The 23,634-nt window shown below is 43.0% G+C and overlaps 1 long non-coding RNA gene across 1 annotated transcript; it reads right to left on the reverse strand.

The window, feature by feature from the left end:
- Window positions 1-212: 212 nt before the first annotated feature.
- On the reverse strand, window positions 213-4,371 carry LOC104847251 (uncharacterized). The gene is made up of 5 exons (XR_002784423.2): window positions 4,166-4,371; window positions 3,889-4,066; window positions 3,473-3,505; window positions 3,277-3,324; window positions 213-3,107 (listed from the first exon to the last, which is right to left on the reverse strand). It is a non-coding gene; the product is annotated as an uncharacterized LOC104847251 (long non-coding RNA).
- Between the last annotated feature and the right edge of the window lie 19,263 nt (window positions 4,372-23,634).

The following is a 23,634-nucleotide window of genomic DNA, read 5'->3' on the forward strand; positions in this document are numbered from 1 at the left end:
AAAAAAACACTTACTATCTGTGGTAGACTGAAAAATGATCACCAAGGATGTCCACATTCTAATCCTTGGTACCTGTGAGTATGTTACATTATATGCAAAAGGGACTTATGAAGATGTGGTTTAGTTTAGGGTTTGAGATTGGGTAATTCTCTTGGATTATCTAGGTAACCTCAATGGTATAATCACAAGGATATTTATAAGAGAGAGGCAGGAAGGCCAAAGTTAGAGCCAGAGGATGTAAGGATGGAATCAGACATCAGAAAGGAGGTTCTAAGCTGCTGGCTTTGAAAATGGAAGGAGGGGTCAAGATCCAGGGAAGATAGGCAGGCTCTGAAAGATGGGAAAGGCAAGAAAACGGACGCTTCCCTAGACCTTCCAGAAGGAACACAGCCCTGCAGGCCCAGTTTAAACTTCTGACCTCCAGAACTATAAGAGAATAAATGTGTTATTTTTAAGTCACTAAGTTTGGAATAATTTGTTACAGCAATGAGAAAATTAATACACTATGCTTACAGTCTATAGTCTGTCTCTGCTCAAACATATGCTCCACAGGTCAGCAATTTTTATGTTTTTAGTTCACTGGTGTTTTCCAGATGCAGAAATAGTGTGTGTCATGTAGGCAGCACTAAACAAATGTCAGTAGACTGAATGACCAGTATGGTGCAGAGCACCTCCCTATTCTAGAGACAGTGTCTCTATTACTGTGGCCTCAGACCCAACGCTGCCTTGAGGCAGCTGCAGCACACATCCATTCACGCTGACATTAATGCCGCCCAGACTTTTCTCACAAGGGCTGTTGTCTCCCCCTCCCTGTAACCCATTTCCACACACACCCTCCTGCACACTACAGCACACAATTTAATTTCTATCTTCATGAAAGAACAATCCTTGGCTGATGTGTATTATTTTTCAATTAACTGTGAATTTAGTCTCTGCTTTATGAATTCATGAGCTTGGACTGGAGCCAGCAGTAGGATGATAATACTAAGGGCAGGGAGAGGGGGGTGGGTGAGCTGAAAAGGAAGGAAACATAACAGAAATTTATGTAAGATCAGTAACTATTTGATTCCTTCTCTCTAAAAACGGTTAGAGAAAAGAAGAAAAGACTCATCCACAGAATAGAAAGAGGGCGGGATCTGGATGAATCTGAAAACTCATCTCTCGACACCACAGACACTCTGTGTACAGGGGCTGCCTGGGGACAATGGGGACAATGACAAAGTGACTCCTGCAGCTGTCACAGATGGGTGACACCCAGAGCAAATACATGACCAGAACTCACACATGAGAACAAAAACAAGCATAATCCACTATAAAAACAAACACACAAATGATGGGGACTAAGGGCCAGGCTTAGGTCTGAGCCCAGGCTGACCTGGCCACAAGAAGCCCTCGCTGTCCACAGCCCTGGAGACAGGACAAGGCCCAGGCAATGTCTGAGGCCCTGTGATCACAGGTCTTAGTAGGACAAGGTTCTACTGAAGAGACAAGGACGACAGAGATCCAAAGATGACCCAGTGGAGCAGTGATTATGTCAAAGCCCACACTGTCCTGAGCACCGGCTGGGCACAAGCCCCTGTAAAAATGGTGTGGAGGTGGAGTCTAACTTCCTCCAACTTTACAACGGGGAAGGAAAGTAAGATCAACAGCCCAAGGCTGATTCCTAAGGTCAGACATGCTTTCTGTCTCCACCATCTTTACCAGTTCTGACACCAGCCGTCCCTCCTACGGTACTCTCTACTTCTCTGCTGAGTTCGATAATTCCTTGCAATGGCTACACAGAACTCACAGACAATATTCACTATTATGGGGTTTACTAGGGAAGTAACAAGTTACAATTCAGGTTCTGGAACGCTCAGAATAAAGCTCTTCCATCAGGACAACCTCTTTTCAGCTGTGCCTGTAGGTGCTCATCTTTCTGGCCCCTCGGCCTCTGTTTTGCTCAGGCAGGTGTTACAAAGCTCTTTTAGCTCTGCTGATAAATGCCTCGAGGCACCCCACTTTGCCAGTAAGCCTCAGCCTGAAGGTGTTCACTCTCTAGGTCTGTGGGTCAGCAAACCTTGCTCCACCAAGTACCCAGAGGAACCTTTCTCCTCCAGCAAGGCTCCTGCCCAAAGGTGCTCAGCTTTCTCCATCTGTAGGCTGGGAAACCCACCACAGTCTCCCCTGCCAGTCTCTTCTGCCACCATTTCTCTGCCATCGCTTCTTCCGTCTTCAGTGTTACAGCTATCTCTCTCTATCTCTTTGTCTCCTGGTTCCTGGAGCTTCTCAGTGTAGGGATCCCAGGTCCAAAGGATGCACTCCACTTTTGGCTCTTCTTCCTTGGCAGTGGTGGAATCCTCTCTTTCTCACCTCTGGGATGGGTCATTTTAATCCTAGTGGAATGGTAAAACTGACCTTTGTTAGGGTTCCATAGACCTTATTTGCATGGTTCCATCCCCACACAGGTGCCATGAACTTTGTGTTATTAGCAAGCTATCCAATCCCCTTGGTGAGCCACAATTACCTTATTTGTATAATCCCACCCACTTGAGTGGGAGTTACGAGACCATGGCAAGAAAGACCACACAAAGTGATCCATCACACCGCACCCTGTCCATGCTGGGCTCATCCACCACCTTCTCCTGTCCCTGCATGTGACAGACTCAGTATAGTAAACAAATGGATTCTAGAACATTCTCAGGTTTTCATTTATTTCTTCTCTTAAATTTTAAGATATTTTCCTCTTTTTTAATTAACTCATCAACCCCCCATCTCATGGCAAAAATTTGAATAATCAAATTCATTCTCAGACTCTCATTTTTAATAGAGAAGTAAGAAATTGCAGTTCAGAGCAACAGGAAGTTACATCAGGGATGGAGATGTTCCAGCCCCACCTCTGCTGGAGCAGGGAACATAGGTCAGAGAAGGGATGCAGGTCAGTGTGGTAAGAGGGTCCTGGTGGGCAGGGGTGGGTTAGTCCCACCACATCCTCACATTATGCTAATAGGAATGCAAACACGTTCAGACACCAGTTGCAGAAAAAGAAGTCAGGGGTTCTTGAAGTCACAAAGTGGGTGTAAACAATTATTGTATCACTCAGTCCCATACAAGGCAGCAGTCTCATGCTATAGAAGAAAAAAAAATCATGAACAAATTCAGGTCAGTCACTGTAAATGCTGACACTCTGAACAGCTCCCTGCAATCTCAAAATGTCCAAATCCAAAGAACCCACATAACCCAGTCATGTTCCTTCTGCTCCAACCCCTCCCCCATGTCAGGCCCTCAAGGTCTCACCTTTAGAAGCCATGAGAGACATTATCAGAGCCTTGGCACTGTTAATGCCTGGAGAAAAACAAAACAAGGTCTAGTCAGAGCCCACAGGAGATGAGACTAGGAAAATGGGAATCGTAGGGTGAGGGGGCTCCCCAATGGGCTCCCCTCTACACTATCCCAAGGGTCTCAGGATCAGCCTCCCTTTCTCCACACTTACTTGCAACTTGAGCATAGCTTCCTCTTTTTCCACCTGTGAGAAGAAAGCATTCTGTGATCAACTGGGGAAAAGGCAGGACCATGAGGTCCTAGAAATGCTGGCTAGTTCTGGACTGCAGGGAAGTTTCCCGAACTGTGACTGCAGACTCAGAGCAGGATAAGGAAACACAAGGAAAGATGTGCAGGGACTGGACCAGCCACACTCCTGGATGTCTGTCCTCCGCAGGAACATTCCTGTGACCTTCGACTATTGGAAATCAGGTTCCCAGCACCAGAACCATTAAGCTGAGAGATCGGCCCTTCATTTTGATGGGTGCTTTACAAAAGAGTAATTGTTAGCACCCAGGGTCCCAGACTGGGTGAGTATGTGTGTGGATGGTACCCCCCCAATGAAGCAAGAAACAATAAATCTCCTACCTGGAACTTGAAAGCCTCCAGTGGGACAAGAAAATTCAGACTCCACGTGCATCTCTACCTGAGATCTTCTTCCTCCAGACCACAGCTCCAGCTGCCACACCCCCAACAATCACAGCTCCAAGAAGAATCAGGCCAGCAATGATTCCCATGATGTGGGTGGTGGGTTGGGAAGACAGTTCTGAAAAGAGAAGGGAGGTGAGGAGCCCTGACTTCTTGGAGTCTCCAGAAGGCCTTCTGCTTTCCCTGAGAAGAGGCTCTGCCCTTGTCCCCCACTTACCCCATCTCAGTGTGAGGGGCTCAGGCAGCCCCTTATGCTGCACACAGCACGTGTATCTCTGCTCCTCTCCAGAGGGCACCACCAAGGCTGCCCGCCCACTTCTGGAAGGTCCTGTCCCCTGCAGGCCTGGCCTCTACAAGTTCCACATCCTGGGTCTGGTCCTCCTCGTTCTGCTGCCAGGTCAGCGTGATCGCCACCAGGTAGAAGCTCAGGGCCCAGCACTTCAGTGTGACCTTACAGTCAGAGATGCAGTGGTCGGTCATGTGTGTCTTTGGAGGCACTGAGGGGAAGGGTCAGAAAATTCAATAACTTTCCATTACCTCCCATGGGCCACTCAAGCAGGGCTCATGTGATCATACTGAGAACGGACAGGGCAATTGGGGTGGGGAAGGGAGTGCAAAACACAGACACCAGCCTGGACTGGGGACCTGGAATAATCTCCTATTCTTTCGAAAGTTCTAGAATAAGGGTGAGGCAGCCCAGAGTAGAAGGCTCTAGGTGCCTGAAGGAGAGAACAGGAATTTCTAGTTCTGACTTGGGTGAAGGTTGAGAAATTCAGAAAAGCTAAAATCAGACCTCTAAACTCATTGAGTAGGGGGCAGAGAACAAGGCTTGAGAGAGAAAGTCCCTGGTGGTTCCCAAGGTCGATTCCAAGATTAAAAGGAACTGCTGACAGGTCAGAAATCACTGCCTCTACTATTCCCAGAGACAGTGGATTCCTTAACTGTTTCTGAGAGAAAGGAGGGCCTTTCTGGGTAAGTCACTCTCTGATACAGGATCTGGAAATCTGGGCTAACTCCTCACTCTTCACACCCATGGCAGGGGGTATTCTGGCATCTATCCCATTTTCCTCTCTTCCTTTTGAGAGAAGAGCAGGGCTGCCATAGCCCAGCACAAAAGGAGTTTCCGGGAGGCGTCCAGCGCGCCGCCTCTGGTGCCTTTTCCCTGCAGTGCCCCCTTCCCTTTCTCCAGTTATCTGCGGAGCCACTCCAGGCACTCAACTTCCGGGTGGGCCCCGACGCTCTCAGCCTCTTGCAACTAGTGCTGGGTGATGTAAGCAGCTGTGTCCGCCTAGAGCCCAAGAAGGCAGACACCCTAGAAAAGGGATGGAATCAAAAGGAGATGGCTCATGCAGTTGTAAAGACTGGAATGTCTGAAGTCCATGGGTCAGGCTGGAGGCTTCTCCTGGTTCACGTAGGCGCAAGGGCTGGCAAACCGAAGATCCGCAGGTCAGAGAGTAGGGCTCTTGCTCATAGGCTGTGAAGATGAGTGAAGCTGGTAAGCTGTTAGCTCAACAAGCGTACAGGTCCTTATTCAAGGAGATGTATGATCTCACGCAAGTTACGTAGCCTCTCTTAACCTAATTTTCTTTGGACAAGTTATTTACGTTTTCTAGATTTCATTTCTTTATTGTGGATAATAACAACATCCCTCTTACATGGTGTGGTAAATATTAAAAAAAAAAATAACCCATGTAGGTACTTAACCCCATGCCTGGAATACAGCAAGTGTTTTTTAAATGCAACCAGTATTAGTAAGGTTGTTGCCATTGTTATTTTCTATGTAATACCTTAGGAAATTTTCATTTCCATAGGTTTCCACATAGGATCGCTGAAAACCTGATGGATCAGCACTTCTTTTATAAGGTTTCTTTACAATGTGAAAACACTGTAGCCACAGTCCAGAAGAAATTTCACAGATATTCATTCCCAATAACTTATTCACAAGGTTCCTTTGATTCTGGAGTATTATTGCCTTGGTTTGAGAGCATCCTCTTGAGTTCTGGGACAGTTTTGTCTGGTCTTTTAGAAATAGAATGATTTCAAAACAAAGTTTATATGGTTAGAGCTAAGAATTCAGAAAACTCAGGACTGAGAAGCAAGGGTAGAGCAGATACTTCAGCAGCAGGAAGCAATATACCAAATGCAAGGCAGTTAAAGAAATGTTTGTTTGCTTTTAGCCAGAGGGTATAGCTATGTTTTTATTAGTCAAATGCCTTATGTGGAATGTACTTCACAAAGAATTTCTTTAAAAGCCCCAGCAAGACTAGACAACTGGCCTCCACTATCCTCCCAGTCGGGTGGGATTACCCTGTAAGCAGAGCAGACACCAACCAGCTCATGAAAAGTTCCAGCTTGAAGTTTTACAAAATTAACTATAATGTTGGGGAGAGGATTGAACATAGAATTCAACATATATCTTTCATACAGAACCTGATGTTTTAGTTTAATAGTTGTTAGGTCCCTGGAAATGTCAGATACTTTGTTTTAAAGACATGCAGTAAGCACAAGGTAGGTTTGCTAAATTATTTTGCAGAGTACCTCATAATTGGTACTCTGAAAATGTCTATTTATAAAGTCATTCCTAAAAGGCTAGGTCAGAATTTAGCATTTGAAAGAAATGCTGGCTGTCTTTTGCCACCTAATGGAAAAATTGGGTGACTGCATCTGGGTAGCCTCAATTTTATAGCTGGAAGGAATCTTAGAACTCATCATAGTCAAATATTTTCATTTTCGGATGAAATGAGGGGACAAGTAACTCAAACATTCAGCACTAATATTTTCCAATATATATCACTACCCTTTATTACCTCTAATTATTTCTAATTCTATTTATACTTTATTATACTACATTATATTTTGTATAAGGAGCTCTGGTTGCGCAGTGGTTAGAGCGCTCTGCTGCTAACCAAAAGGTTGTCAGTTGGAACTCACCAGCTGCTGTGCAGAAGAAAGGTGTGGCAGTCTGATTCCATAAAGATTACAGCCTTGGAAACTCTATGGGGCAGGTCTACTCTGTCATGTAGGGGTGCTATGAGTTAGAATTAACACAACGGCACACAACAACAGGAACACATTCGATATAAAAAGAGCCCCAGTGGCACAATGGTTAAGTGCTCGGCTGCTAACCTAAAGATCTGTGGTTCTAATCCACCCATCCTTTGAACCCACCCAGCCACTCTGCGGGAGAAAGACCTGGTGAAGAATTGTCCCATAGGGTATTCTAGGCTGTAATCTTCCAAGATTACAGCCTAGAATACCCTATGGGACAATTCTACTCTGTCACACAGGGTCACTATAAGTCAGAATTGGCTCGATGGCACCTAACAACAACAACAAATATTTGATGTACATAATTTTCATGATGCTTTCATATACATGAACTCATTTGATCGCCACAAAAACCCTGTAAGGTTGTCAGAGAAGAATTTATTATCTTCATTTTAGCAATAAAAAATGCGAGGCCCACAAATGTTAAATAAATTTCCTAAGGTTGGAGTAGTGAGCTCCTGGACATAAAGATTCTCTGATCTTCCAAAAGTTCTCTTTCCCTCAAGTTAAATAGTATGAAAAAAACACCAGAATGAGTGTATCATCATACCTTAGTAATTGACTGCACTGAAAGACTGGGACGATGTTGATGGCCTTTAATATCTTTATATACAATGGGCATTCGCTGTAGAGAAAAATAATGGAAACCACTTAAATATTTATTACCACGGGAGTAGTTGTGACCATACTATAGAGTAGTATTAAAAGTTATGAGTTAAAGATTTCTTTCTGTGAAACTGGCAGGATGTACATGATTTTTAATAAATAAATATAACAAATAGCAAGGTTTGTAAATAGAACAGTCTCACTAAAAAAAAAAAAAAAAAGCTACAATGAGATGAAAAATGACCACTATAGGCAGACCTCTATATTTGCATGAGAATGGAAATTTAGAGAACAGGCTAGTAACATTGATTAGCTCAATAAAGTGGTATGGATTTAGTCATAGGAGAGATTTTAGAATACATTTATACATATTTAGATATTGTTTCACTTCCCACTGTAAGCATGCATTATTTTGCAGAGTAAAATTTAAAAATATGACAAAGAAATTTAAGTATCTAGATTTGCCTTATAAACTCTGTAGGCAAATAAAAAGAATAAAAACAAACAGACACACAATGAAGAGGCGTCTGGAACTCCTCCTTGGCTCATGGCTTAAGTGTGTGAAAGCTGAAAGGAAAACATGGCTGAAGAATAAAGACAGGACTATGGTATTGGAAGAGAAGAAAACCTCAAATCTGGAGGCTCCACAAAGGGTAGAGGGAAGATAACAGATCTCAGAACTGGACACAAATACCGTAAAGAGCTCTTTGGGAGTGGGAAGAAGGCAGGGTCCTCTATGGGAGAGAAACTTCAGCCTAGAGCCCAAGAAGGCAAACACCGTAGAAAAGGGATGGAATCAAAAGGAGATGGCTCATGCAGTTGTAAAGACTGGAATGTCTGAAGTCCATGGGTCAGGCTGGAGGCTTCTCCTGGTTCACGTAGGCGCAAGGGCTGGCAAACTGAAGATCCGCAGGTCAGAGAGTAGGGCTCTTGCTCATAGGCTGTGAAGATGGGTGAAGCTCGTAAGCTGTTAGCTCAAGTCCCAAGAACCAGAGTCCACATGAACAGGAGCCAGCTGCAGGATCCAGAGCAAGCAAAAGTCCATGAGCCTTGCCAGAATGTCCACTTACATTCAATGTGTGTGTGTGTGTGTGTGTGTGTGTGTGTGTGATACTGTAGAGCTTGTACAAGGACAGTATCCCCTGCAGAGAAGCAGCTGAAAGCCTAGAGTTTGGAATTTCTGAAGAAAGTCCAAGAAATACCCTGGGAAGAGCAGGGAAATGGGAAGAGATGAATGCTAGTGCCTGCAAGAGAGAGGGGAAAAGTCTGGGACAGTTTTTCGGCTTCTATAATGTACTCTTCAAAAATCATTGATAATGAATGTACCATAAATTAAATCCATAAACATATGCTTAATGTCCTTTATACCAGTAACAGACTATGATGATACAGTGTTCAAAAAGGCTGATTATTCAGGAAGACTCATCTATTAACCATAATTGGGACTGTGGCCACTCAGAGCCCCCAGGCAGTCTACACTGGAGCACATATTGATCTCCATGGCTCCCACTGGAGCTGCTATTGTGCCACTCAACGTGAAGGGAAATGATCTTACCCCGATTTTCCCCTGCATTGAATGGCTACTGGCTACTTCTCCCAGTGGGCCTGACTCACTGATAACTAGGCTCTGTAGTTGCCACCTCTGCAGAGCCCAAATTCAAAGAACGCTGTGAAGATCCCAGAGGAGACAGCGAAGTTCACTGTGCGTGGACCAGCTTTATCCTGCAGTACGAGGGAGACATACCAGGCTGACAAATTGTGTCACCATTTGCTGAATCTTGAACAAGCATGGACCCACTATGGAGTCACGACGGAGTCTCTATTCACAAAAGCAGCACTATTCACAAAAGCAGCACTATTCACAAAAGCCAAGGTGTGGAAGCACCTAGATGTCCATCAACAGATGAATGGATAAACAAAATGTGATATATACATACAATGGAATAGTACTCAGCCATAAAGAGAGATGAAATCCTGATACATGGCGCAGCAGTTTTTCAACCATAAAACAAACTTATAATAACTAATAACTATGTGTTGTTATGGAGCCCCGGTGGCACAGTGGTTAAGCGTTTGGCTCCTAACAAAAAGGTTGGGAGTTCAAATTCACCAGCTGCTCCTTGGAAACCCTATGGAGCAGTTCTACTCTGTCCTGTAGTGTTGCGATGAGTTGGAATCAACTGGAAGGCAACGAGTTTTTCTTTGTTTTGTTCTTTGGTTATGTGTCTTTAGTTGCCGTGGAGCTGGCTCTAACTCATGGCGACCTTTCCTGTTGTGGCAGCTGAAGGCCTCCGACTCACCCTCGAGACTGGCAGAAGTTGGCCGACCCCCTACTTGAAAAGTCGCTCAGCAGATCTTGCTGCGAAGGGCGGGGCGCGGGGCGCGGGGCGCAGGGGGCGGAGCGCGGCTGGCGGGACAAGTGGGCGGCCCGCAGAGCAAGAAGCTCTAGAGGGAGGGACGGGGGCAAGGGGCGGGGGGACCGGGAAGGGGGCGACGGGGGACAGGGGGCGATGCCGGGCGCGGGGCTGGGGGAGATGGGAAGATGAGCGCGGAGGTCCGGGGGCAGAGCGAACTCTGTCCTACTGCTATATGGGTTATGTAGGAACCTGGTCCTGGGCAAGAACTTTGCTCTGAGCAGGAGTCTTAGATAAGAATAACGAACGGGCCACCGGCATCTAATTAGGAAAAAGCCACGAAGCTGGGTTAGGAACAATTTTAGCCTATGACTTTTAGAGAAACAAAAAATACACTTTTTAAAACGTAGGTTTCCGGAGTTCTGAAGGCTGGCACCTTCCTGCGCTTCCTGGAGGTAGGCGAGTCTGGCCTGAGGCTGCCGGCCCACCCCCAGGGGCTGAACCCGCTCAGGGGTTCCATGGTAGAAAGACCCCGTGCTCAGCTGTTGTCAAGATTAAGCCAGGAAAACACTATGGGGCAGCTTTTCTCTGTCACTTGGGGTCACTATGAGTTGAAAACGACTCCAATGCGTGAACAACAGAAACGTTTAAGAATTTCTTTGCACCGTTTATTGGTAATAGTAAAAGGGCTTTTTCATGGATTGAATTGTGTCCTCAAAAATATGTGTCAGCTTGGCTAGGCCATGATTCCTGGTATTGGGTTATTGTCCATCATTTTGTCATCTGATGTGATTTTCCTATATGTTGTAAACCTTGCTTCTATGATGTTAATGAGGCAGGATTAGAGGCAGTTGTGTTAAAGAGGCAGAACTCAACACACAAGATTAGGTTATGTCTTAAATCGATCTCTTTTGAAATATAAAGGACAAGTGAGCAGAGAGACATGAGGACTTCATACCACCAAGAAAGCAATGCCAGGAGTACAACGTGTCCTTTGAAGTCTAGGTTTCTGCACTGAGAAGCTCCCAGACCAGGGGAAAAGGTGGCACCCCGAATTTGGACTTCCAGCCTCCTAAACTGTGAGAGAGTAAATTTCTCTTTGTTAAAGCCATCCACTTGAGCTACTTCTGTTATAGCCCCAACCCAGTGCCCTCGAGTTGATTCCGACTCATAGTGACCTAGATAATTAAGACAGGCTTAGAACTGACAACAGCTGAGTAACAAGTAAAACCATAACCTAGATCTTGGTTTCTAAGTACCATTCCCCACTAAAAGGAACAAGGGCTACTTGGAGAAATGGTTAATTCTAGGGCTTGGGCAGGTAAAGTACAAGTGAAAGTAAAACTTTGCTGTGCTGGAAAACTCAACAGAGTGCTCAGTTGCTTGTAGGGACAGATCAAATTAACATAGGAGCTGGCTTGAAAGGATTCCTACTGACCATGTTTGGCACAATTTGAGCATTTAAAAGCATAACGATGGTAATGGATTAGAACACATCAAAATAAGAATCCCTAAATCCATAGTGATACTCAATTTAAAACAGAAAGGGTGTTAAGGAAAGTTCTTTTTTTTACAGAAGATTAGCTAAAAAAAGTAGAAGAAATGATAGAAATGGGAGCTATCCCCTTTGCAACTACCAAAGTAATAATCGATTCAGGCAAGGATCATCATGGATGCTAAAACCATTTCACACATTCTTAAAAGTATCATTTATTTACAAAAGGAAAATTCTGCAAAGGGGAAAAGGTACTTTCACCTTGGAGATATCTGGTATACACTCCTTAACCAAGTGCTTAAACTTGGCATTATCAATAATAGGACAAGCTGACAATTATGTGTCTCCCGATGTCATCCAATGGGAAGTGATATTACCCGCCTTGTTGTTAGGTTGTTACACGCGTTGAGTCAGTTCTGACTCACAATGACCCTGTGCACCACAGAATGAAATGCTGCCTGGTCCTGCGCCATCCTTACAATCTTGTTATGCTTGAGCCCATTGTTGTAGCCACTGTGTCAGTCCATCTTGTTGAGGGTCTTCCCCTTCTCCACTGACCCTGCAAGAAGCATGATGTCCTTCTCCAGGGACTGACCCCTTCTGACAACATGTCCAAAGTATGTAAGATGCAGTCTCACCATCCTTGCTTCTAAGATTACCTACCTTATATGTGGTAATGTGGAATGTCATAGTTCTTAGGAGACAGATGTTGAAGTATTTGGGGGTGAAGTGTCATGACTACAAACCATATCTAATAACTCAGAAAATAAGACTATTTATATATATAAAGTAAATGTGACAAAAATTAATTGCTAGTGAGTTTAAATAAACTTTCAACGTTTCTGTCGGCATGAAATTTTTTTAAATAAAAAAAAATTGTGGAAAGATAAAACTAAACCAACTAAATGAATGAAAAAGTGAATGACAGAGACACACATTTTTTCCCCTGGGTGTCCTAACGTCTAATGAGAAGGCAGAAGACTTTCAGGCATTCTACACCATAAGGGAACCAGCAAAAAGGTTTTTTTTGTTCATTCAGTCAATGTATTAATTTTCTAAGGCTGCATAACAAATTATCACAAATTTAGCTACTTACAACAACACAAATTTATTATTTTCTTGCCCTGCTCAGTGTCTTGTCAGGATGAAACCCAGGTGTCGCCAGGGATGTGACCTCATCTGAAGCTCAAAATTCTTTTCCAAATTCACTGGCTGTTGACAGAATTGACTTCTTTGCTCCTATAGGGCCGAAGTCCCCATTTTATTACTGGCTGCCAACTCAAGACTGCTTTTAGCTCGCAGAGGCTCCTCTCAGGTCTTTTCCACATAGGCCCCTCCTTAGGCCCTCTCATAACATGCCAGCTTCTTTTCAAGGCCAGCAGAATCTCTCTCTAGTCAGATTGGGTAAAGTCATGAGCACAATGTAATCATGTGAGTGGCTATTCCATCACGTTTGTCCTATAAGGTAACCTAACCAAGGGAGTAGAGCCCTGGTGGCACAGTAGTTAACAGCTACTGCTACTAACCAAGGTCAGCAGTTCGAATCCACCAGCTGCTCCTTGGGAGCTCTATTATAGGGCAGTTCTACTGTGTCCTGTAGGGTGGCTATGAGTTGGAATCGACTCGACGGCAACAGGTTAACAAGTAATCAAGGGAGTGACTATCATCATATTCGCTGGTCCCACAAACATAAGGGCAAAGGATTACACAGGATGTGTACAGCAGGGGGTGGGAATCTTGTGGGTGATCTTAGAATTTTGCTCAAAGCAGTCAATAAACATATATTAAGTGTCTACTGTGTTATAGGCAATATTATAGGTTCTGGGGATACAGTGGCAGTTAAATCAGACACACTCTGCCCTCATGGAATGTTCATTCTACAGGAGGCAGAAAATAAAATTTAAAAATATAAGCTAGTAGTTAAGTGTGATGCAAAGAATTAAAAGTGGATTATGTTACAGTAGTTTCGCAATTACTTTAAATGGCTGGAAAATCCTCTCTGAGGAGGGGGCATTTAAATTAAGACCTAAGTAAAAGAGAGATGACGAAATTGAAGATTTTTACCAGCTTCTGCATTCTGAAATTAATCGAACATGCAATCACACTGCATTGATAATTACTTGTGATTGGAATGTGAAAGTTGGAAACAAGGAAGGATGGGTAGTTGAAAAATATGACCTTGGTGACAGAAATAATGCCAGACGCGGCATGATAGAATTTCGCAAGACCAACGACTTCTTTATTGCAAATACCTTTTGTCAACAACATAAACAACTACTATACACGTGGACCTCACCGGATGGAATACACAGGAATCAAATCGACTACATCTGTGGAAAGAGACAATGGAAAAGCTCAGTATCATCAGTCAGAACAAGACCAAGGGCCGACTGCAGAATAGACCATCAATTGCTCATATACAAGTTCAAGCTGAAGCTGAAGAAAATTAGAACAAGTCCACGTGAGCCAAATTACAACTTTGAGTATATCCCACCTGAATTTAGAAAACCTCTCCAGGATATGCTTGATACATTGAACACTAATGATGGAGATCAGATGAGTTGTGGAAGGATATCATACGCGAAGAAAGCAAGAGGTCATTAAAGAGACAGGAAAGAAAGAAGAGACAAAATGGATGTCAGAAGGGACTCTGAAACTTGCTCTTGAACGTAGAGTAGCTAAAGCAAATGGAAGAAATGATAAAGGAAAAGAGCTGAACAGAAGATTTCAAAGGGTGGCTCAAGAAGACAAAATAAAGTATTATGACATGTGCAAAGACCTGAAATTAGAAAACCAAAAGGGAAGAACATGCTCGGCATTTCTCAAGCTGAAAGAACTGAAGAAAAAATTCAAGGCTGGAGTTGCAACAGTGAAGGATTCTATAGGCAAAATACTGAACAATGCAGGAAACATCAAAAGAAGATGGAAGGAATACACAGAGTCACTGTACTAAAAAGAACTGGTCGATGTTCAACCATTTTAGGAGGTAGCATATGATCTAGAACTGATGGTATGAAGGAAGAAGTCCAAGCTGCATTGAAGACACTGGTGAAAAATAAGGCTCCAGGAATCGACGGAATACCAATTAAAATGTCTCAACAAATGGATGCAGTACTGGAAGTGCTCGCTCATCTATGCCAAGAAATTTGGAAGACAGCTACCTGGCCAACCAACTGGAAGAGACCCATATTTATGCCTATTCCAAAGAAAGATAATCCAACCAAATATGGAAATTATCAAACAATATCATTAACATCACAAGCAAGTAAAATTTTGCTGAAGACCATTTAAAAGCAGCTGCAGTGGTATATCGACAAGGAACTGCCAGAAATTCAAGCAGGACTCATAAGAGGACATGGAATGAGGGATATCATTGCTGATGTCAGATGGTCCCTGGCTGAAAGCAGAGAATACCAGAAAGATGTTTACCTGTGTTTTATTACTATGCAAAGGCATTTAACTGTGTGGATCATAACAAATTATGGATAACATTGTGAAGAATGGGAATTCCAGAACACTTAATTGTGCTCATGAGGAACCTGTACATAGATCAAGAAGCAGTCATTTGGACAAAACAAGGGGATACTCTGTGGTTTAGAGTCAGGAAAAGTGTGCATTAGGGTTGTATCCTTTCACCATACTTATTCAATGTGTATGCTGAGCAACTAATCCGAGAAGCTGGACTATATAAAGAAAAACGGGGCATCGTAATTGGAGGAAGACTCATTAACAACCTTCGTTATGCAGATAACATAACCTCGCTTGCGGAAAGTGAAGAGAACTTGAAGCACTTAACTGATAAAGATCAAAGACTACAGCCTACAGTATGGATTACACCTCAATGTAAAGAAAACAAAAATGCTCACAACTGGACCAATAAGCAACATCATGATAAGCAGAGAAAAGGTTGAAGTTGTCAAGGATTTCATTTTACTTGGATCCAGGCTCGACACCCGTGGAAGCAGCAGTCACGAAATCAGACGCCGCATTACAATGGGCAAATATGCCGCAAGAGATCTCTTTGAAGTGTTAAAAAGCAAAGATCACATTTTAAGACTAAGATGCACCTAACCCAAGCCATGGTGTTTTCAATTGCCTCACATGCATGTGAAAGCTCGGCAATGAATAAGGAAGACCGAAGAATTGATGCCTTTGAATTATGGTGTTGTGAAGACTATTGAATACGCCATGGACTGCCAAAACAAATCCGTCTTGGAAGAAGTACAGCCAGAATGCTCCTTAGAAGTGCGGATGGCAAGACTTTCTCTCACATACTTTGGTCATGTTATCAGGAGGGACCAGTCCCTGGAGAAGGACATCATGCTTGATAAAGTAGAGGGTCAGTGAAAAAGAGGAGGACCTTCAACGACATGGACTTACACAGTGGCTGCTACAATGGGCTCATGCATAACAACAATTGTGAGGATGATGCAGGACAGGGCAGTGTTTTGTTCTGTTGTACACAGGGTTGGTACGAGCCTGAAGCATCTCAATGGCACCTAGTGACAGCAACAACAAAAAGAGAACATTCCAGTCAGTGAGAAAACATTCCAGGCAGTGGGAATGTTTACTTGGTGATTAGAAGGAATAGAAAGGCCAGTGTGGCCACAGTGTGAAAGGAGACAGGGAGTAATAGAAAATGAGGTAAGACATAGTAGGCAGGATTCAGATTACATCAGATTACATGGGGTGGTAATCAGATTATGGTCAGGGGACTGGGCTATATTCTAAAAATTGAGACATCACCAATAAAATTTTTAAAAACTGTTTATATTTAACCAGATATTATTAAATATAAATGTCCCATGATTTTTAAAACTGAGTGAGCTCAGTATACTCAGGCCACAAAATCCAGGTATACAAAAAACTAATTTTCTATAATTTTCTTAAGGTATTCATTTATTAGTTGGACTATTTGTATGTTTTCTCAACTGTTTTGATTCTGAGTATTAGAATTTATATAGAAAAAGTAGGATAAATGCTTGATTCTTCCCCCATTTACTGATTTTCAAAATAATGTTTTGGCTTCTTAACATCGCCAGAATGTGCCCAATTCATTTGTTTCACATTATAAACTCATAGTTTTAAATATATTTGATGTGTTTCAATCCATTGTAGTTATTATCCTTCTCAGTTCTTAAGGTGTTTCATCTCTGGCCAGTGGGGGCCTCTTCATGCTGGCTTTTGAGTCCACTTAACACAACCTAAATCTTTGATAGCTTCCTTGCTGTCTGGTGTGACATGATGTTGCAGACTCATCTTGAACATTTCCTGTTCCAAATTTGGTACTAGTTCTTTCTTCAAAGAGCCCTGGTTCCTTTAGAGGGAGATATATTTCAAGATCAAATGTTAGTGCCAGGGGATTTACTGCTCCTGAGTTGGTCATTTTAGTGGATAGATTAAAGTTGAGAAAGTTGTAGAAAAGTCCAAAAGATATCTTGCAGAACATCTGTAACTTGAGTTGGGCTTTAAATACAGTTCTAGATAGTTCATTGACCCACTGAAGCCTTTGTGTGAGTTCAGGTACAGAAGGCAGTATAAGCAAAAGAACAAGTATGTAGAGGATTGTAAAAACTTCCTAGATAGGTAAGAAGGGAGTTTAGGGGACATATCAGGATGTTTTCAGATACAAGTAACAGAAACTGAACTCAAGTAGCATAAACAAAAAGGAATTTTTTTTGGCTCATATAACTGGAAGTTATTACTAGCTCACTTCAGGCATGGTTCCTGACCCATCTCTTGGCAAATCTTTCAGCTCTGTCCTCTTCTACTCCCCAAAGCCTCTCAAAGAAACTGTGAAGCAAGGGGAGGGATTTTATACAAGAGTTTTCCTTTAGTCTAACTGGGTCAATGTAGTTCACATGTCCACCCCTGGACCAATAATGCTAATCAGGGTAATGCCATGTGCTTAGTTGAAGCCTGGCTCCCAAACTAAGCTTGACAAGAAAGATGTTATTTCATGCTAGGAGTTGTGCTCAGTTTAACAAGCCACAGTTCTACCAAAACAAAGGGTGAGGGTGAAATGTCCACTCTAGATTATTTATGGGAAATACAGCTAAAAAAAAAAAAAGAATCAGATCTTAAGCTCCTTAAAAGCTAGGTTATAAAACTTATAGCTGGTATTTAAATAATGAAAAGCAATTTCTTTAAGGCTTAACAAAGCAGTGGTAAAGCAAGTAAACCTGCTTAACTGATGTTATGGATTGAATTGTGTCCCTCCAAAATGTGTAACAACTTGGGTAGGCCATGATTCCTGATAGTATGTGATTGTCTACCATTTTGTCATCTGATGTGATTTTCATATGTGTTGTAAATCCTACCTCTATGATGTTAATGAGGCAGGATACAATCTACAGGATTAGGTTGTCTTGAGTCAGTCTCTTTTGAGATACAAAAGAAAGAAGTGAGCAGAGACAGGGGGACTTCACATCACCAAGGAAGTAGTGCCAGGAGCAGAATGTGTCCTTTGGACCCAGGGTCCCCGCGCTGAGAAGCTCCTAGGCCAGGGGAAGATTGATAACAATGACCTTCCCCCAGAGCCGACAGCTAGAGAAAGCCTTCCCCTGGAGCTGTTACCCTGAATTCAGACCTGTAGCTGCCTAGGCTGTGAGGGAATAACAAGATAACTTGTTAAAGCTATCCACTTGTGGTATTTCTGTTATAGCAGCACTAGATAACTATGACAGAATCGGGTACCGGAAGAGTAGGGTGCTGCTCTAACAGATACCTAAAATGTGGAAGCAATTTCGAAACTGTGAATGGATATAGGCTGGAAGAGTTTTAAGGTGCCTCATAGTAAAAGCCTAGATTGCCTTGAAGAGGCTGTTGGTGGAATTATGGACATCAAAGACAGTTCTTGTAAGGACACAGAAAGAAACGAGGAGAGTTGTTGCAAGAAGCAGCAGCAGAGCCAGGAGTGACCCACAGAGAAGAGTACTTTGCACAGAAGCCTTGCTGGCAGAGTGGGGGTGTCTCCGGGCACTTATTGGTGGAGCTAGGCTGACCCACAGAGCGAGAGGGCTGAGTGCCTGCTGGCCGAAGTTTACTGGTAGAGTTGGATGCCTCCAGGCACTTATCAGTGGAGCTAACAAACTTTGGAAAACTTGCCCCAGCAGGGCAGACCTGGGCCTCAGCCCAAAGGGCTGGGAGGCCAAGGAACTAGGAAGCAGAAGCTGAAGCGACAAGGGGCACAAGAAGCAGAGCTGCCTCAGTTTCAAAGGGTAGGCCCATGACCTCTGGGATCTCAAAGGGTGGAGCTATGACCTCTAGGGTCTCAAAGAATGCATCCATGACCTCTGGGATTGCAGAGTCATATCTTCACCGACTCAGTTCCCAAGAGTGGGGCTGCCATTCACAAGTCCCAGCGGGACGGGACCAGATCTGCTGCCCAAAGTTGATGGTTACCACTCAGATGGACTAGAACACTGAGGCCACCCAAATGTGAGGAAGCAGAGTTGCTGTCCCAGTTGGCCTGTAAGGCAGAGCTGAAGCCCAAGGCCGAGTGGCCTCCACCCAGAATTCAGAGTGTGGCCAGCAGTCAGAGTCTAGAGGGCAGGGCCATTGCCTAAATGGTCTCAGAGAACAGAGGATTCTTTTCAAGGCTTCAGAGTTAATGTAATGTGTTCTGCTGACTTGCTTGGTGCCTGTTATCTCTTCTTTCCCTCCAATTTCTCCTATTTATAATGGAAATGTCTAACTTGTGCCTGTTCCACCATTCTACTTTGGAAACAGATAACTTGTATTCTAGATTTCACAAATTAAGACGAATTTTTGGATTTTGGACTTGGAGTTAAGACTTCTGCTATATGATATGATGGGGTGAATGTGTTTTACATGTGACAAGGACATGAATTTTGGGGGACCAAAGGGTGGAATGTTATGGATTGAATTGTGTCCCCCCAAAATGTGTATCAACTTGGCTAGGCCATGATTCCTGATATTGAATTACTGTCCACCATTTTGTCATCTGATGTAATTTTCCTCTGTGTTGTAAATCCTACCTCTATGTTAATGAGGCAGGATTAGAGGCAGTTACGTTAATGAGGCAGGATACAATCTACAGAACTAGGCTTTGTCTTGAGTCAATCTCTTTTGAGATAAAAAGGAGACAAGCAAGCAGAAAAATAGGGGGACCTCATACCACCAAGAAAGTAGTCCCAGATACAGAGCGTGTCCGTTGGATCTGGGGTCCCTTTGCTGAGAAGCTCCTGACCCAGGGCAGGATTGATGACAAGGACCTTCCCCCAGAGCTAACTGAGCAAGTGTTCTCCTGGAGCTGTTCCCCTGAATTCTAGCCTCCTAGACTGTGAGAGAATAAACTTCTGTTTGTTAAAGCCTTCCACTTGTGGTATTTCTGTTAGAGCCAAAACCCAGTGCTGTCGAGTCAGGACAGAGCAGCACTAGATAACTAAGACTACTGATTAGGGTGGATTGGGAAGAAAGAGAAAGGAAATTTGAGATTATAGCAAAAATCAAGGCAAATTAACAAGGCCCTGGATTAGAGTGGTTTTAAGAATGAAAATGAAGGGACAGGTGTGACAGGACCTGGTGACAGTGGGTGGAAGAAAAGAGGAGTCACAGATGATTCCTGGGTCAGTAAAGGCGGTGCTGTCAATCCTAGTGGAGAATTCAGGATGTGAGTCAGTGGTTGACAGGAGTCAGAGAAAATGGAAATGAGTTGCATTTTTACATGGTTGGCAAATTTAGCAGAAGATTCAGAAAATTAATAAGAGCACTTCAGGATGCAAGAGTTTGGAGGTTGACAGAGGCTGGAAGAACTCATAAGACTATGGGCCCTAGACACTTTTAACTCAGAACTGAAGCCACTTCCAAAGTTCACCCTTCAGCCAAAGGTTAGACAGGTCTGTAAGACCAACAGTTCCACATATGAGGAACATGCTTTTCAGTTCGATCATGTGTATGTGGCCAAATGGGCAACACCTGCCCAAAAGCAGTGACAAGAAAGCAGGAAGGGACAGGAAAAATGGGCAGATGGAAATGGGGAGCTGGGTTGGGGAGGGGAGAGTGTTGATGCATCACAGCGATTACAACCAATGTCACAAAACAATTCGTGTGTAAATTGTTGAATGAGAAACTAACTTGCTCTGTAAACTTTCACCTAAAGCACAATTAAAAAAAAAAAAAAGTTTGGAGGTTATCACTTTTAAAAGACAAGAAAAGGCAAATGTACAGACAACAAGGTTTATTAGTGGTTACTGGGTGGGGCAGGAGGGAGAAAAGAGGGTTAACAGTGATGGAAAAATTGTAGATTAAGGTTAGGGTTGCATAGCTGATTATTGTAATTGATGTCAATAAGCTGTACAACTGTAAAAAGTTGAATTGGCAAACATTGTGACAGATCCGTCTACAACAATGACACAAAAAAAAAAAAGAGTAGGGGCTGAGGCTGCTTATGCACAACCAAACATCTCATGGGATCTGGGGGGCGGGGGATGGTTTGGAGGTTATTTAGATTTGTGGAGAAGACATACAGCACGGATGGATGAGCTTTATGAGATAGGGAAAAAAAAAAAAAAAAAGCAGCCAGCAAAGGGATTAAGGAAAAGAGCTATCAGATGTGCAATGCTGGAGAGAGTATCTTCCACTTTGGTTCAAAGATCACTGGTGATCCTTGAAAGATCAGCTGGGTAGAAAATTGAGAGAAGCCAGACTGCAGCAAGCAAGAACGAATGCTTAGAAATGGAAGCCTATATAGATTTTAAGCTGGTGATTTCTGGGAAGAGGAAAAAGAGAAAAACTACCATATTAAGGGCAATCTAATTTTTTTTTTTTTTAAAAAAAAAAACAGGGAATGAAAGAGCATTTACACGTATTTGAAGAAGGAGGGAAAATCTCAGTGAAGAACATGATTGAGATTGAAAAAAGTCTACAGAAGGGATAAATTGAGAAAAGAAGTTCCCAGAGGTGGATGAAGAAAATGTGGTTGGAAGGAATGATGGAAGGTTCGGCATGTTAAAGGAGTCAGAACATTTATTCCTTTGGGAGAAGAAACGCAGGATGGATAAAGAGATTGGTTTTGAAGTAGTCAGGAGGGCTCTGACTGGAAGAGATTTTTCTTTGTGGAGTACATGGATGATCCTATGGGGCAGAAGAGGGCTGGAAAACACGAGCTGAGGGACATCAGACGACACCAGAGAAATAATAGATCAGTGCAGCAGAGACCCTTCCATACAACCTCCTTATCAGTCCCCTGCTCAGTCAGAGTTGCCCAGGCAGAAATAACTGGTCTGGTTTAAATTAAAACAAAAAACCAAACCCACTGCCATTGATTCCAACTCATACTGAACTTACAGGACAGAACAGAACTGCCCCCATACGCTTCCCAAGGCTGTAGATCTTTATAGAAGCAGACTGCCATCTTTCTCCAACAGAGATGCTGATTGGTTCAAACCGCTGACCTTTCAGTTAGCAACTGACCAGCTAGCCACTGCACAACCAGGGCTCCTACCTAATCAGTAAACTATGATAAGGCCCTACTGCCCCCTTACTACCCGTCTCCCAAAGCAGCTCCAACTTCAACGTGTGGTCCTGTAAGACTAAGTCTCCCCACTTAGAGGAGACTGGATTCAATATTGTGAGCGGTCCACTTAAAATTTCATATAAAGGTTTCTCTTCATTTTCAGATATATTAAGGTGACTTTCAGTGCCAGACAATTGAAAAAGTCCTGCGAACAAAAGTTCCAGAGAATTTGAAAATGGGTAGGAAAAAAAGACAAACAGTAGCTACTCTTAAAAGGTCCTCTTTGTCCCCCAATAGGCTCTAATCATCAATTTGATGATATCAGTCACTGCCAGTAGGACCCCTATACCCCCACTTTTTAAGTCACTTATGCCAGATGGAAAAAGGATTCCCTCTGCAAGAATTAACTGCCTTTGGCCTCCCTTACCCCTTTAAAGTCCAAATCTCTACCTGAGTAATGAGGGGTAAATCAGACAACCATTTTTAAATAACCTCCCTCACCCCACTCAAATTCATGAAAGCATTAAGGAGGAAAGAGGTGGAATGGAAGCCAACTGTGGATCTGCCTGGCAACAGAGAATCATAATCTTCCTTCTTAATTTTGAAGGTGTTGGTTATTCACATTAAAGCACAGATGGTTTTATTATTATTGCATTTTACCAGAGCACTAAGTGTGGTCAATTTAAGCTACTATCCCTCTGGTATTTATGTAATGCAGTGGGGAAGCTCCGAAAGGATCCTGTGTTCACAGCAGAGAGTAGCCAATATTCCTTCCAGGTTTCCCTTCACTCTCTGCCTCAGCATCAAAAACTCTCGGAATTCTGGAGATGCTCTGATGGCTATCATCACCACCAAGTCTAAGAGTTACATGAATAACTGTTTTAATGCAAGTATATGGGGAAATTTTTTTCTCTTAGTACAGTGGAGACAAAAATGGAGTTTTTCAGAACAAACGTTTATTTAAGAATTAAGGGAAAACAAAAACATTAAAGCATAGGAATACACTGAATACAAGTGTCTCATTTGGTCTGAAATCTTGAAAGAGTTACTCTAACTACTTACCTGAGGTAGATTAGGTTGGCACTGCTTCAAGAGAACCTCCATCCATCCCAGAAGTTACCTTCTAGTTTTGGTTACAGGATCCCAAGTGGTCCTCTCCAACCTCAGGTTATGCTACATGGGTAATACCGACACTTTTTTAAAAAGCCCCCAGACCTGCTTCACACCCCCAAAATTCTCCGTTTGAGGGATGGTCCATCCCTAATTTACTTAGAGGCAATTATCAGTAAGATCAGTTGAAAGAAGGGGCAAGTCATTGCCCTGCTAATGATACCAACTTTGTTCCCAAGTTCCATCTAATGACTAGTAAGTGGCCATAAGGACTAAATTCCATCACCATCATGCCACATCCCCAATACTATTTTAAGTATTAAAACTGTCAAACATATACTAGTGATAGGCATGATTTTCACCAAAGAGAAACAAATATATCTTGCACACTGGGCAACTTTCATGGTACAAGAGGTCTTTCGAAAATTACTGAAACACATCAGCTCAAATAAACTTCCAGGATCTGTTTTCCAAAAGAGAACACATCCTAAAGTCAGGTTCCTTATCACCACTGTGAGCTAGATCCCCTGGCCCTAAACCTATGATCATCATGGCTCAACAGTCATTAAGAAAATAAGAAGAACCAATCATTA

The sequence above is a fragment of the Loxodonta africana genome, chromosome 1 (assembly GCF_030014295.1).
Source record: "Loxodonta africana isolate mLoxAfr1 chromosome 1, mLoxAfr1.hap2, whole genome shotgun sequence".
Taxonomy (NCBI): domain Eukaryota; kingdom Metazoa; phylum Chordata; class Mammalia; order Proboscidea; family Elephantidae; genus Loxodonta; species Loxodonta africana.